Source organism: Macaca nemestrina, chromosome 5 (assembly GCF_043159975.1).
Source record: "Macaca nemestrina isolate mMacNem1 chromosome 5, mMacNem.hap1, whole genome shotgun sequence".
NCBI classification, from domain to species: Eukaryota; Metazoa; Chordata; class Mammalia; order Primates; family Cercopithecidae; genus Macaca; species Macaca nemestrina.
Window position 1 is genome coordinate 142,927,993 of NC_092129.1, and position 11,541 is coordinate 142,939,533.

At 46.7% G+C, this 11,541-nt stretch overlaps 1 protein-coding gene across 2 annotated transcripts in view; it reads right to left on the minus strand.

Annotated features, from left to right (window-relative positions):
- Positions 1-10,773, minus strand: part of LOC105489669 (dishevelled associated activator of morphogenesis 2) — a 114,490-nt gene extending 103,717 nt beyond the window's left edge. Inside the window, exon 1 of one of the 2 annotated variants that reach the window (XM_011754659.3) lies at positions 10,635-10,773. The gene's annotated coding sequence lies outside the window, so the exon portion shown is untranslated. Of the gene's footprint in view, positions 1-9,940; positions 10,572-10,634 lie in introns of those variants that run through there. The other variant, XM_011754663.3, reaches the window with a different exon arrangement.
- Between the last annotated feature and the right edge of the window lie 768 nt (positions 10,774-11,541).

The window sequence follows — 11,541 nt, forward strand, 5'->3', positions numbered from 1 at the left end:
AAAAATGGAAAAAGTGTGTTATATTCACATAATGGACTACTACGCAACAATAAGAATGAATGATCTACACAACGACAAAATGCTGAGCAAATGAAGCCAGACACAAATAAACACCTACTGTATGATTCCATTTGCATGAAGTGCAAGAAAAGGCAAAAACTAATCTATGGTGCTAGAAGTCAGGATCATGGAAGGGTAGTAACCAGAGAGGGGCACAAGGGGGCTTCTTGGGCAGGGCTGGGGTGGTGGATGTTCAACTTACGGAAATATATTGAACTACATCCTCAAAAATTGTGTATTTTTTCTGATTTATGTTGGGCTTCAATAAAAAGTTAAGATAAAATAAAAATTTTTTAATAGAGAGTACATTTCTTTCTTTGGTAGAGAGTTGAGTGGACTAGGTAGGCAGTAGACACTTAGCAAAAGGCATTGGGATGTATTATTTAATACATGTTTGTTGAGCCCTAACTCTTTGCCAGACACTATGCAGGATGCTGGGGAAACAGCTAATGAGATGTAGTCTCTGTTCTCCACTATCCTCACCACCACCACCACCACCACCATCATCATCATCATCTTCATCCTCACTAACATTTCTTAGTATTTACTCTGTGCCAGATTTTCTTTTTTCTTTTTTTTTTTTTTAACCAAGTAATGTATTAACTTTACCTCCAAAACAATCACTTTGCAGATGAGGAAACTAAGGCACAGAGAGATTAAGCAACTTGTGCAAGGTCACACAGCTAGCAAAAAGTGGAGCCAGAATCAGAATCCAGGCCATCTGAATCCAGGGCCTATTCTCTGAAAACAGCCTTATGCTGCCTCTAACATTTGAGAAACCTGGTCTGTTTATCAGCTGTCAGCCTCAGCTTCCATTTAGGCAGCCACGGACATCAATAACATTACCTCTGTTCAGGGCAGCGAGGATGGTGACTTATTGACTTTGTGTCTTGGAAGGGCCGAGCAGTTCCTAACTCTGTCTCTGGGCAGCTGCTAGTGCAATGCTTCCTGGTGGGGGAACAGTCTGATTAATACACTGACAGAGATTACAAAAGAAATAGAGAGTTATAATGGCTTGATCCTTCTGCAGCCCAAAGTCCACAGAAACTCTGAATTTGTTTCAAAATAACTTCAAAGCTGCCTCTGGCACTGTGAAAATATTGACGTACCTCCCCACTGACCTGGAATCACTTTCTCCCCTCCCTGCCCTGGTCAAGGGAACTTGGAGGCAGGGGGCTGTAGTGTCTGGGAGGAAACAAGGAAGGGAGTGTTGACACTGACCCCCCGGGAATGTGGTCAGACATGAGCTGTGAGTCTGGATCCCAGAGTCTGGCGGATCAAGCATTCATCACACAGGCAAGCTTTGCTTTGGCATTCAGGATGGACAACGGGTGTACATAACCTGAAAGGCGGAATGTTCAAAGCACAGCACCAAAGACCGCCTGTGCTGGGGACAAAGGAGCAAGAAACAAACACTCACCAGGAGGAATCAGATTTGGCAGACAGTCATGCAGGCATGACATGAATAAGCACACAGGCAGGATGGCGGCTCCCAGTGGGCCGGCAGGGTCCCTTGGGACCACCCCATTCATACTGCAGAAGCACAGGTGAGGTAGAGAGGAATTCCCAAAGGTCAACTTGTCCAGCCCTTTGTCTCCAGGCAGGTCAGCAACAAGGCCATGTCATTATGCTTCCACCCAGATACATCCACACCCCTCAGATTAGCACGGGGTTGGGGAACAAAAGCAAATTTGCCAATAAAAGTCAAGACATTCATTCAGTCTGCCCAGTTTTGACACAACTCTATTTGTAGAGAAATCAGTTGAGGGTCACCTAAAAAGCATACAAAGCACGGGGTGGGGAAATGTACTTTTTCCTATCCTGACATAGCTACCAACAATTACCTAGAAAATAATGGACTCCTCTAAAACAATTTCATATAAAATTGCTAAAACTTGTAGCATTTTTCCAGGTGCTGTGCCAGGGACTTAACATGCATCTTCCCATTTAATTGTCTCAACAACCCCATAAGGAAGGAAATGTTATTATCTCCATTGGACAGATAAGAAAACTGAAGCCCAGACAAGGCTCATAACTTGTTGGGCAAGTTATTAAATGGCAAAGTAGGTAGGGTTTCTTCTTGGGAGGCAGACTCTGGGCTGGAGTACGGCGGGCAGCAGGCTTGTTAGGAAGGACTCCTGGAGTCAAGTCCTCCGGGCAGGAGGGCAGGTTAGAGGCAGCACTGGGCAGAGGGAGAAATGGAGCTGTGATGTAGCCTCAGCTAAGGCCTCCGCCAAACCCCCAGGGACCCCTGAAGCTGGCACACCCTTTAGAATTGTCCCACATTGCGGTAGAGGGGCCAGGTAGTCACAGCTCCCCACCATCATTGGTTTCGGGGTGACCCAGGAGAGGAGCATGTGCAGGAGTGCCTGACACAGCAAGTCTCTTCAGCTGGGGCTGTTCCAAGAAGGCTAACCATGTCCAGCACTCCCTGCAGCTGGGGACTCAGTCTTCAAAGGGGTCAGGGAGCACAGCCCAGTGTCCACTACACAGAGATGTGGACCTAGCCAGGCCATTTGAGAGCGGGGCCCACATGCTTGGCCATTATACTATGCTGCCTGATTTGCTCCATCAAAACTGTTCTCCAATCTCATTGATCAGCCTGCTATGTTTCCTGCATATCCAGTAATTAAGGAGCTCCAAGGAGGCAAGCCTAACTCTGATGAGCAAGGAGGGGAGCCATAGGGGCCTGATGCTTGATAGCAACCCCACGCCCAGGAGACACAAGGAGGCCATGCACACCAGGCAGTCACGCCCCAGGGTGGTCAGCAGGCTTTGTACATCCATCACGCAGCCTGAGAGCCAAAGCAAAGCTTGCCTGGGTGATGGATGATGCTTGATCTGGCAGCTCAGGGACCCAAACTGGTGATCATCCAGAATGAAACCACATGTAATAGCTGACTGATGACAAAATGAACACCTCACCAGGAACAATGTGATGCCAAATATGTAAAGCTGTGTAAGCCTAGGCATAAAGAAGTCAGAAAAAATAAAAATGAGTTACATCCAGTGTAGGGATGACCTTGACATATGGTCAAGGGAAAGAAAAGTATGCTACGGAGTAATGTGTACTGTAAGATTCCCTTACAGTGAAAAATACTCAGGCAAGACACCTCCATCCTGTATACACCAGTAGGTATTTGTACGGACAAATGAAAAGTTATGGCAGGATATATTACTAGGCTATTAACATTAATTACCAGGGTGTGGAGGGGGGTGAATACATTTCTACTTGTCTTTATGTACCTTTGCATGATAATAATTCACTTGCTTAAGCAAGAATTACCGTCATAATATGGAAAAATCAAATCAAGAACATATTTTTTAAAATGACCTGCCTAGTGTCATGTGCATAGTGGAGCATATAGATAAATAGTATTTCATTTCCTCTCCTCCTGCCCCTCTTAGGAGGCAGCTCCCAATCGTTCATTTGGGGATGATCAAAAGAAATCTTTAACTCAAGGTGAAGAGTCTTCTGTGCCCTCCCCTTCACCATCAGAATATAACTTCATTTTTACATTATTCCACACACAATATATATCTGCCACCAAAATAAATCTGCCACTCAAGTCTATAAAAATTATGCAACACGTTCTGTAGTCGAACAGAAAAACTGTGCATTATTTGCTATTATTTGTGGCCATATTTCTATTATAGTGCTAACAAAAGAGCCAAATCCCAATTCTCTTGGCACATACCAAACCAGCTCCCAATTATCTTGGCACATATCCATGAAAAGCCCAAAGAAGCCAAAACCTGACTTTTCACCACATCTGCTGACAAGAAATCAAAGAGTTGGTTTTAAGTTTCTTCCATCTTTCCCTGTCCCTGGCTACCCCCTAGAAGTGTTCTGGAGGGCAGGAGCCACCAAAGAGTGGGGAGATGAGGACACAAGGCATCCACATAGTGTATAAACTGGGTAGCTCCTATCCCTCTGGTTATGGAGATTAGCTCTTGCAAGCCCATCACACCTGGGCAAGTCCTACTCATTCCTCAAACTCAGACATGATTGCCTTGGATTAAAGGCCTGATTGACATGGTTTGGCTTCTAGACATTGATTCTACAATGCAATTTGACTTTTATGAGCTGCAAACACGTAGAAAGCATGAAGGAGACTTGGTCCTTCCTCGACGGTAATGCAATGTGTTCAATGTGATGACAGAGTTGTGTGCCAGGTTCATGGGAATAAAGAGGAAAAGGGGGTTGGAATGAGCCTTGCAGTGGGAATGTGAGGAAAAAAAGGGACACCTGAGCAGGCCTTGGAAGCTGAGTAGATCAGGAAGACCAGGACTGAGGTAAGGACTTCCAGGTAAAAAGAACTATGTATACAGGTGCACCATTCTTGAGACTAGATTTGATGCAATAAAACTTAAGTTAACCCTTGAGGACTGATGGGGATTGCTGGTCGACACAGCAATTGGTCATACAAAAGCACCTCACACACCTCCTGTGGCCTGATCTGTGTTGCCTTAAAAGGACACCTTTTAACTCAGAAACCTCACATTAATCTTTCTTCACACAAGCTTACTGACTGCTTATGTTTTCCTACCTTGTCCCTTGATCTACCTTGTGATATTGGATTTAGATTTTGACTTTTGTCTAGTTAGTCCTCTATGTGGCTGACTGCTAGTAACTACAGCAACCACCACAGCTACAGCTAATGTTACTCTCGGCCAGGGGCTGACAACCCTCACAGTCATCCTATGAGGGAGGTATCATTTTATCATCATCCCCACTTTTCAGATGAGAAAACTGAGAATCAGAGAGGTGAAATACTTCGCAAGCTCTTTTAACAGGTAAGTGTTCCAGGAATCATACATAGGTTGATCTGATTCTAGAACCCATATTCTTAATGATCATGCAGTAATGACCTTCCCTAAGCTACTATACTTGCTCTGTTCATGTCTGGGATCCAGAGCAGGAGCCAGCAAACCTTTCCTGTAAAATACTAGATGGTAAATGTTTTCAGCTTTGTAGGCCACACAGTCTCTGTCACATCTACTCGACTCTGCCGTTGCAGCATGAAAGCAGCCATAGGCAAAGTACAAATGAACAGACATGGCTGTGTTCCAATAAAACTTTATAAAAAACAAGCTGACAAGCTGGATTTCACTGCTGAAATTGACAACTTCTAATCTCCGGTATTTTGTTCATTTTTTCATCTACTCAATGTTTATTGAGCACCTACCTTGTAGCTGGCACTGTCCTAGGCTCCAGGGATACAGGGAGAAGTATACGAAGTCCGCACCCTCAATGGGCTTAAATCCTAGCAAAGTCTTGGCTGTTTCTTTTTCCCATACCTGGTACCCTGGGTCCTAATTTTGGTGCTTTACACTCTTCTCTTAGACCAGGGATTCTCAACTTAGACTTCAGATCACCTGGGAAGCTTACAGAACTATGGACGCCTAGGTTCCACTCCCAGGGAGTCTAATTAAATTGGTCTGGGGTGGGACCCAAGTATTGATACTTTTACAAGCTCCCCCAGGTGGTTCTAATGTGCAGCCAGGGTTGAGACCCAATGCTTGGGGAACAGTTTGTTTTCTGTTTATTCCGCTTACTTAATGTGTGAAATATGGTAAGTTTTTTTAAGTCCTCAAAATTTGGGCTGTGAAATGTGGTTAATACCAATCTCATACGATTGTCAATGATGTTTAAATGAGACAATGTACTTGTCAAATGGTACAATGTTATATAAATTTAAAGTACTGCTGTCATTGTCACATCATTATTAGATTTTAATGTTAGGAACTGCCTCAATGATTTCTGTCCTCAATTTTGACCTTGATTCTCAGGACAGTGTTTGAGATTTTTTAAACAAGCTCTATGGAGAGCTCACTAAATAGCCCAAATTCATGGGTGAGTGAACTGGTGGCCTTTCCTTTATTCCAATCGAGGGTCACATGGGGCTGCCATTTGCTTGGCATGGGGAGCACTGTTCTGTGCCCCACTTTTGTATAAAGGGTCTCCATCTCCAGGCTGAGATATCTGACCTCTGAGCACAGTTGTTAATCCTTGAATAAGTGGCTTATTTACTTTGACTTGTGGACAAATGTCTGAACCCATTTACTTTCATGAACTTAAAACTGGAGAGGGGGAATGGCATTAACATTTTACTGAGCAATCTGCTAGCTTCTTCCCACATATCATTCCATTTCATCTTCAGAACAACTCTGTGAAATGAGAATAGTAGTTGTTCTCATTTAACAGATAAAGAAGAGTCAGAGAGGTTAGCAAGCTTGTGACCTGGTGGTGCCAGAACTCAAACCTCTGTCTGCTTGATTCTAAAGCTCTTCCTTGGAACCATAGGACGTACTACAAGTAAGTCACCTCCTCTTTGGCCAGGATTGAAAGAGACACCAAACTGCCTAAAGTTCATTTTTTTCCAGGTCCCTTTTTTTTTTTTTTTGGAGGGGGAACCCAGAAAGAAACCCACGACACCTGTTAATAACCATAGTCTGATAAGCCTTGGCCAGCGCTAGCATAATGCGGCACAGGTTCCAAAAACAGGCACTTCCTCCCCCCACAGCATCTTGACTGTGCAGTTTTAGAACCTCATAATGAAACAAAAAACAAACCAAAAAATGTGGAGAGAGCTGGAGAAATAGATGCTGCCAGGAGTGAGGAATTCACTGACCCCCCGCTCTGGGCCATCTCAAGAGAAGTTGGCCACTGGTTGAGCCTCTTAAAAGCTTAAAAGTCATCCCAGGCCATGGTTAAAGAGGGAGCTTGAACAAAACAAAAACAAATGTGATCTTCAAAGTCTTAAATGTCAACTTGAAGGATAACTTAGAAGCTTTGGGATGGGCCAAGAGGACCTGCAGCTGCTCTCTAACATCAGATGCTCCTTTGTTCCTTTGGAGTAGTCACTCCCTTGGATAATGTGTCAAGCAGGGTTCAGGGGGCAGCCTCCCGCCTCGTACCCACTGGAGATGTTTGCGATGGCTAAAGCTTTCATTCTTTACAACCCATCAGATTCTCCCATTACTCTGACCTGGGCACCCTTGACAAGAAGTGGCTGCCTAGCCGCATTCTCCGACTTCAGGCTTGTCCTTCAAGACTCAATTGGTCCTTGACCCTCCTCCCCTGCCCCCACCTCCCTACCTTTCCCCTCCCCATCATACTTATACAACCTGCTCTTCTGTCCTTCTCCCTCCCTAGAGAGCACAAACACAAGAGGGATTTCTAGGCCAGACATCCAGGATGCCTGGTTTCTCCTCCCACCAATCAGGATAATGGACCAGGGATGCTCATGGAAAATCTTCACTGGTCACCTTTTCTAGAGGAAGGAAGTAAGGGTGTCCAGAGCCCTAGAAACTCCACCCACTGGCCTTCAATCATGGAAAATATGTAGCTAGATTTGGGGAGAGGTTCTTTCTGAGCAATACTTGCTCCTGATGGCTGAAAAACTGAAAAATAAAAATATAGCCCTACCTTTATTAAGGGTCTTACAACATTCTGACCTCTGTTCTTAGTTCTTATGCATAAATGTTGTTTTCATAACCTGGGAAGGGAAATACTATCCTTATTTTACAGATGAGGAAGCTGAAGCTCAGGAGGAATAAGTCATGTAGCCCAGGTTACTAATTCGTATATAAGTCACAGTTCTCTCTCTCCAGGCAGCTGATCAGAAATCTGCACTCTTTCCATTGTGTCGGGCTGCCTCTGAAGTCCAGGGCTGAATGAAACAGGATCTTCGACACAGTGTCTCTGGCTGTTGAGATCTAGAAGGTCATCTGCTATCAAAGCCAAGGACATCCTTCAACTTGTTCTTTCTGCCAGCTGTGTTTGCCCTCTGGACCTTTAAGGATGTCTTGGAATGCCTCCCATCTAATTAATCTAATCTCAAAGACGACCAAAGAGCTGGCCAGAAGATTGAACTGATAGAATGAGCCATGAGCAGGCTTCGATGTCAGCCTAGGCGTCCATGGCCTGGGAATTCATCCCGGCCATGGTGAAATGTCTCCTAGTATAAGCCCAGAAGGATCAGGACTCCACTGATCCCACAGGCAGCACTCCCAGAAACCCCACATGTAGAAAGAGTTGAAAGCCCATTTCTTGCCCCTCACCTCTCCCTCAGGAACCGTGTGCTAGAATAAGAGTATTTCTGGGAATCCTGCTCCAAGGGGTCCCTTCTCTCCCTGGGTATTTAGTCTTCTATGTTTAAATAATGGAAATGAATGAGAACATTTAAACTTGCTACCTCCATTGGCTCCTCTAAAATCAAGAAGAAAGCCTCATCTTTCATTATCTCTATGCCTTCTCTACTGCCTGTACTTACCCTTTATCTTCATTCTTTACACCTGGATCCAGGGCTATTTAGTAATGGGGAGTTTAACCTGTTTTGCATCAAAAACTTCGGAGACAGTTGGGAAAGAAGACTGGGGAGAGAACATGTTCTCACAGCAAGCAGTAGTATTTCAACTTCCCCACGCTCACCGAAAGCAAAATCATTCACAGGCCTTCCTACTGAACCTGCCTGCACAGCCTCCACCTTCTTGAGCTCCTGACTCTCTAAGTTCTAATGCCCAGGAGAATGTTCTCTCTTCTTTTTGTCCTGACGGGGGCACGAGTATTCCCTCAGCATCCAAGGCGCTGGAGGAAAAGCTCTGAAAACTCAGCTGGGAGTTAGGAGCCAGAGTTTGCAACTACCAGGGAGCAAGACAATAATAGCACAGTTGTTTGCATAAAGAAATGGGGGTTAGATGGAGTTCCCAGCACAGATGAAGAAATAGACCATTTATCCTCCAATGCCTAAGGCCATGGCCATCACCACAGTCATGTACGTGTAAATACACGCAGGCATGTGCATCTCATGGGGACCAGTGACCCCTGTTTACATGCACCCTTGTTTACATTGCCTATGGGATGATTTCCTCCTTCTTCATTACACTTCAGTTGACGACATACTCCTGAAGTTAAATGAGTGTTTCTGACATTGCTGCCTGCTCCTTCTTTTATGGAGCTTCCCTGGGGGTCAATTTATATAATTTCTAAAATCCTTCCTGAATCTTAACTTCCTGTGAGTCTGTTTTTACATCCAGATTTCCTCCCTGTCCCTTCATTCTCTCATTTTTCTAGGACATAGGGAGAGTCCAGTAATCTTCCTCCCACCCAAACATTGTAGGTTGGCTCTATTGCAAAATACAAAACCAGAGACCTGGCTAGAGCAAAGCTGAAAATTCAGGCTGTCTGTGGTCACTCGTTTGTGGAACCCAGCTACTGACAGGCAGTGCCTGGCACTGTGCTACTCAGGGCTGATGGATCCATACGGCCCCACTGCTCCTTCTTCCCCCTACTCTCGGTGGAGCACACTTTCCGCCCCAGGCCCTAGGGAAAATCCATCCCCCGCTTCAGTTGGCTTTGCAAAGAAACTCAGGAAACTGACACCAAACTCAGAAGGGGGAAAACACAAGACTTTGAACTTTTTAAAGATGGGAAGCTGCCTTCATTCCCACGTGGGTATCAAGGAAAACCTATGGGGACTCTTTTCTGGAGAGGTGTGATTTTCCTCTAACCCTCCGACAAACGTTCCAAATCTACTCCAAAACTGTGGAGAAATGGCCGAGGCAGAGAGAGAAGAGTTAAATCAAGCCCAGACCTCAGCAATCTGTGTTCAATTTTGATAAAAATCTCTCTCCCTCTCCCCCACCGCCCCCCTTCCTCCACCCCACAGCTCAGACACGTCTCTTTATGTTAGGAGCTTGCATCTTGTTTGGGGCACCACACGCGGCACTCCCAGAGAACCTGGCACGTACCTCACCGTGGCCATGTGGCAAAAACATCCATCCCACTCCCAAGCTACGGCTGGACACAGGGCCACAGCGTCCTAACCATCGCCACCACCTCCCCTCTTCCTTCTCATCCTCTTAACAAAATTACCTGCCGCCAGACCAAGTCCCTCCTTCCCTGGTTAAGTCAGAGTCCCGACGCCTGGTAAGGTCAGGGCATGAGGTTGGTTTGCGACCGCAGGTGCTGAGAACCCCAGAGTCCGGGGACCCCTTTCCTGAGATGCTCCTTCCCCCGCCCCGGGTCCCACTGCCACTGAGAACAAGAACCTCACGGCTGCCCTGCCCGCTAGCCAGAGGCCAGGCCTGCAAATGGGAGCTGGGGGCCTGTGAAGACTTCAGCCCAGCCAAGTGAAGGTTCAGTCCGAACCCGGAAAAGCCACCACCAAAAAGTTGTCAGTTTTGCGGGGGTATCTTCTGTGTTTGTCCACTTGTGACAACCAGGAGTCAGGTTTCAAAGCCTCAAAAAAATTTTTAAAAAAGTTTTCCAAAGACATTTCCTATGTCCAGATGTGCCACTACAGACACACGCAATCACACCCATTACACAAACACACAACTCACACACCCAAACACACACACACAGGCCCTGGGAGCCCACTCCGGGTCGGCGGCTCCTGCAAACACTTTGGAGAAACAAAACCGCCAGCCTGCGGAGCCGCTGCCTCCCCAAGCCCCGCGGGGCATGCTAAAGAAAGCAGAGGCGAGAGAAGTGTGGGAGCCCTGCGGAGAGGGCTCCCCGCGGCCCCAGCCCCAAGACGGGGAGCGCCAGGGCCCGTCGCACTTACTCCGAGGACCCCAGGGCGCCCGCGCTCCCGCAGCCCGAGGTCCGACGCCGCCGCCCGCGCTCCGCTCGCTCCCGTGTGCTCCGCGCTATCCCCGAGAAGCCGCGGCTGCCGCCCCTCCAGGCCCGGCCTCGCGCCCGTCCGCCCGCCCCGCTCTGACGTCAGGCGTCTTGGAGCGGGATATTTATGGCAAGGATACTCTGAAATTTCCCTAGGTAGAGTTCTGATTGCAGTTTCTTGGGATTTGTAATTTTCACACTTTCAGACCGAACGGAGGCCGGGGGGGGGGGGCGCCGCCGGCAGGGCAAGGCGCACAATGAGGGTAGCTGTTCCCCACTTTGGCAGGGAGCCTTCTCAGGGCCCCCCCTGTTTTGGAAACATGGAAGGGTCAAGCAGGCAAAGTGGCCACCTGGGCAGTGGGTTTCTCCTCCGCTCCTCCTCTGGGCCACGGGCAAAAGGTCTGGTCTGAGGCCGGCTCGGAGGTGGAGGTCCCGATGCCAGGGAATCCCCTGTCCCTCCCCAAAGTGTCCCTGCACTGGACAATGTGTCCCAGAGGGGTGCTGGGCAGGATGGGAGGGAAATCAGGCACAACAGAACAGCTAATTAGGAGCCCTGCTCCACGCCCTAACAACTTTTCCATTTCTTTTTTGGGAGTGTATATATATTTTTTTAAGTTTATTTTTATTAAATTATGTTCCACACTCCCTGCCCCTGTATAGCTTTTCCTACTCAGTGCCAGTCAATTCATCTTACTTCATTGCTTGTATGCATAGTTTGAGCAGTTTACAATAGTTCTTATTCATACTTTTAAAATTTGCTTTTTTTTTTTTTTTTTTTAATGTGATTGTGGTCTGTCTCCTTGACTGAACTAGAGATTGCTTTGGTTAAGAGCAATTGTCCTCTCTGGGAT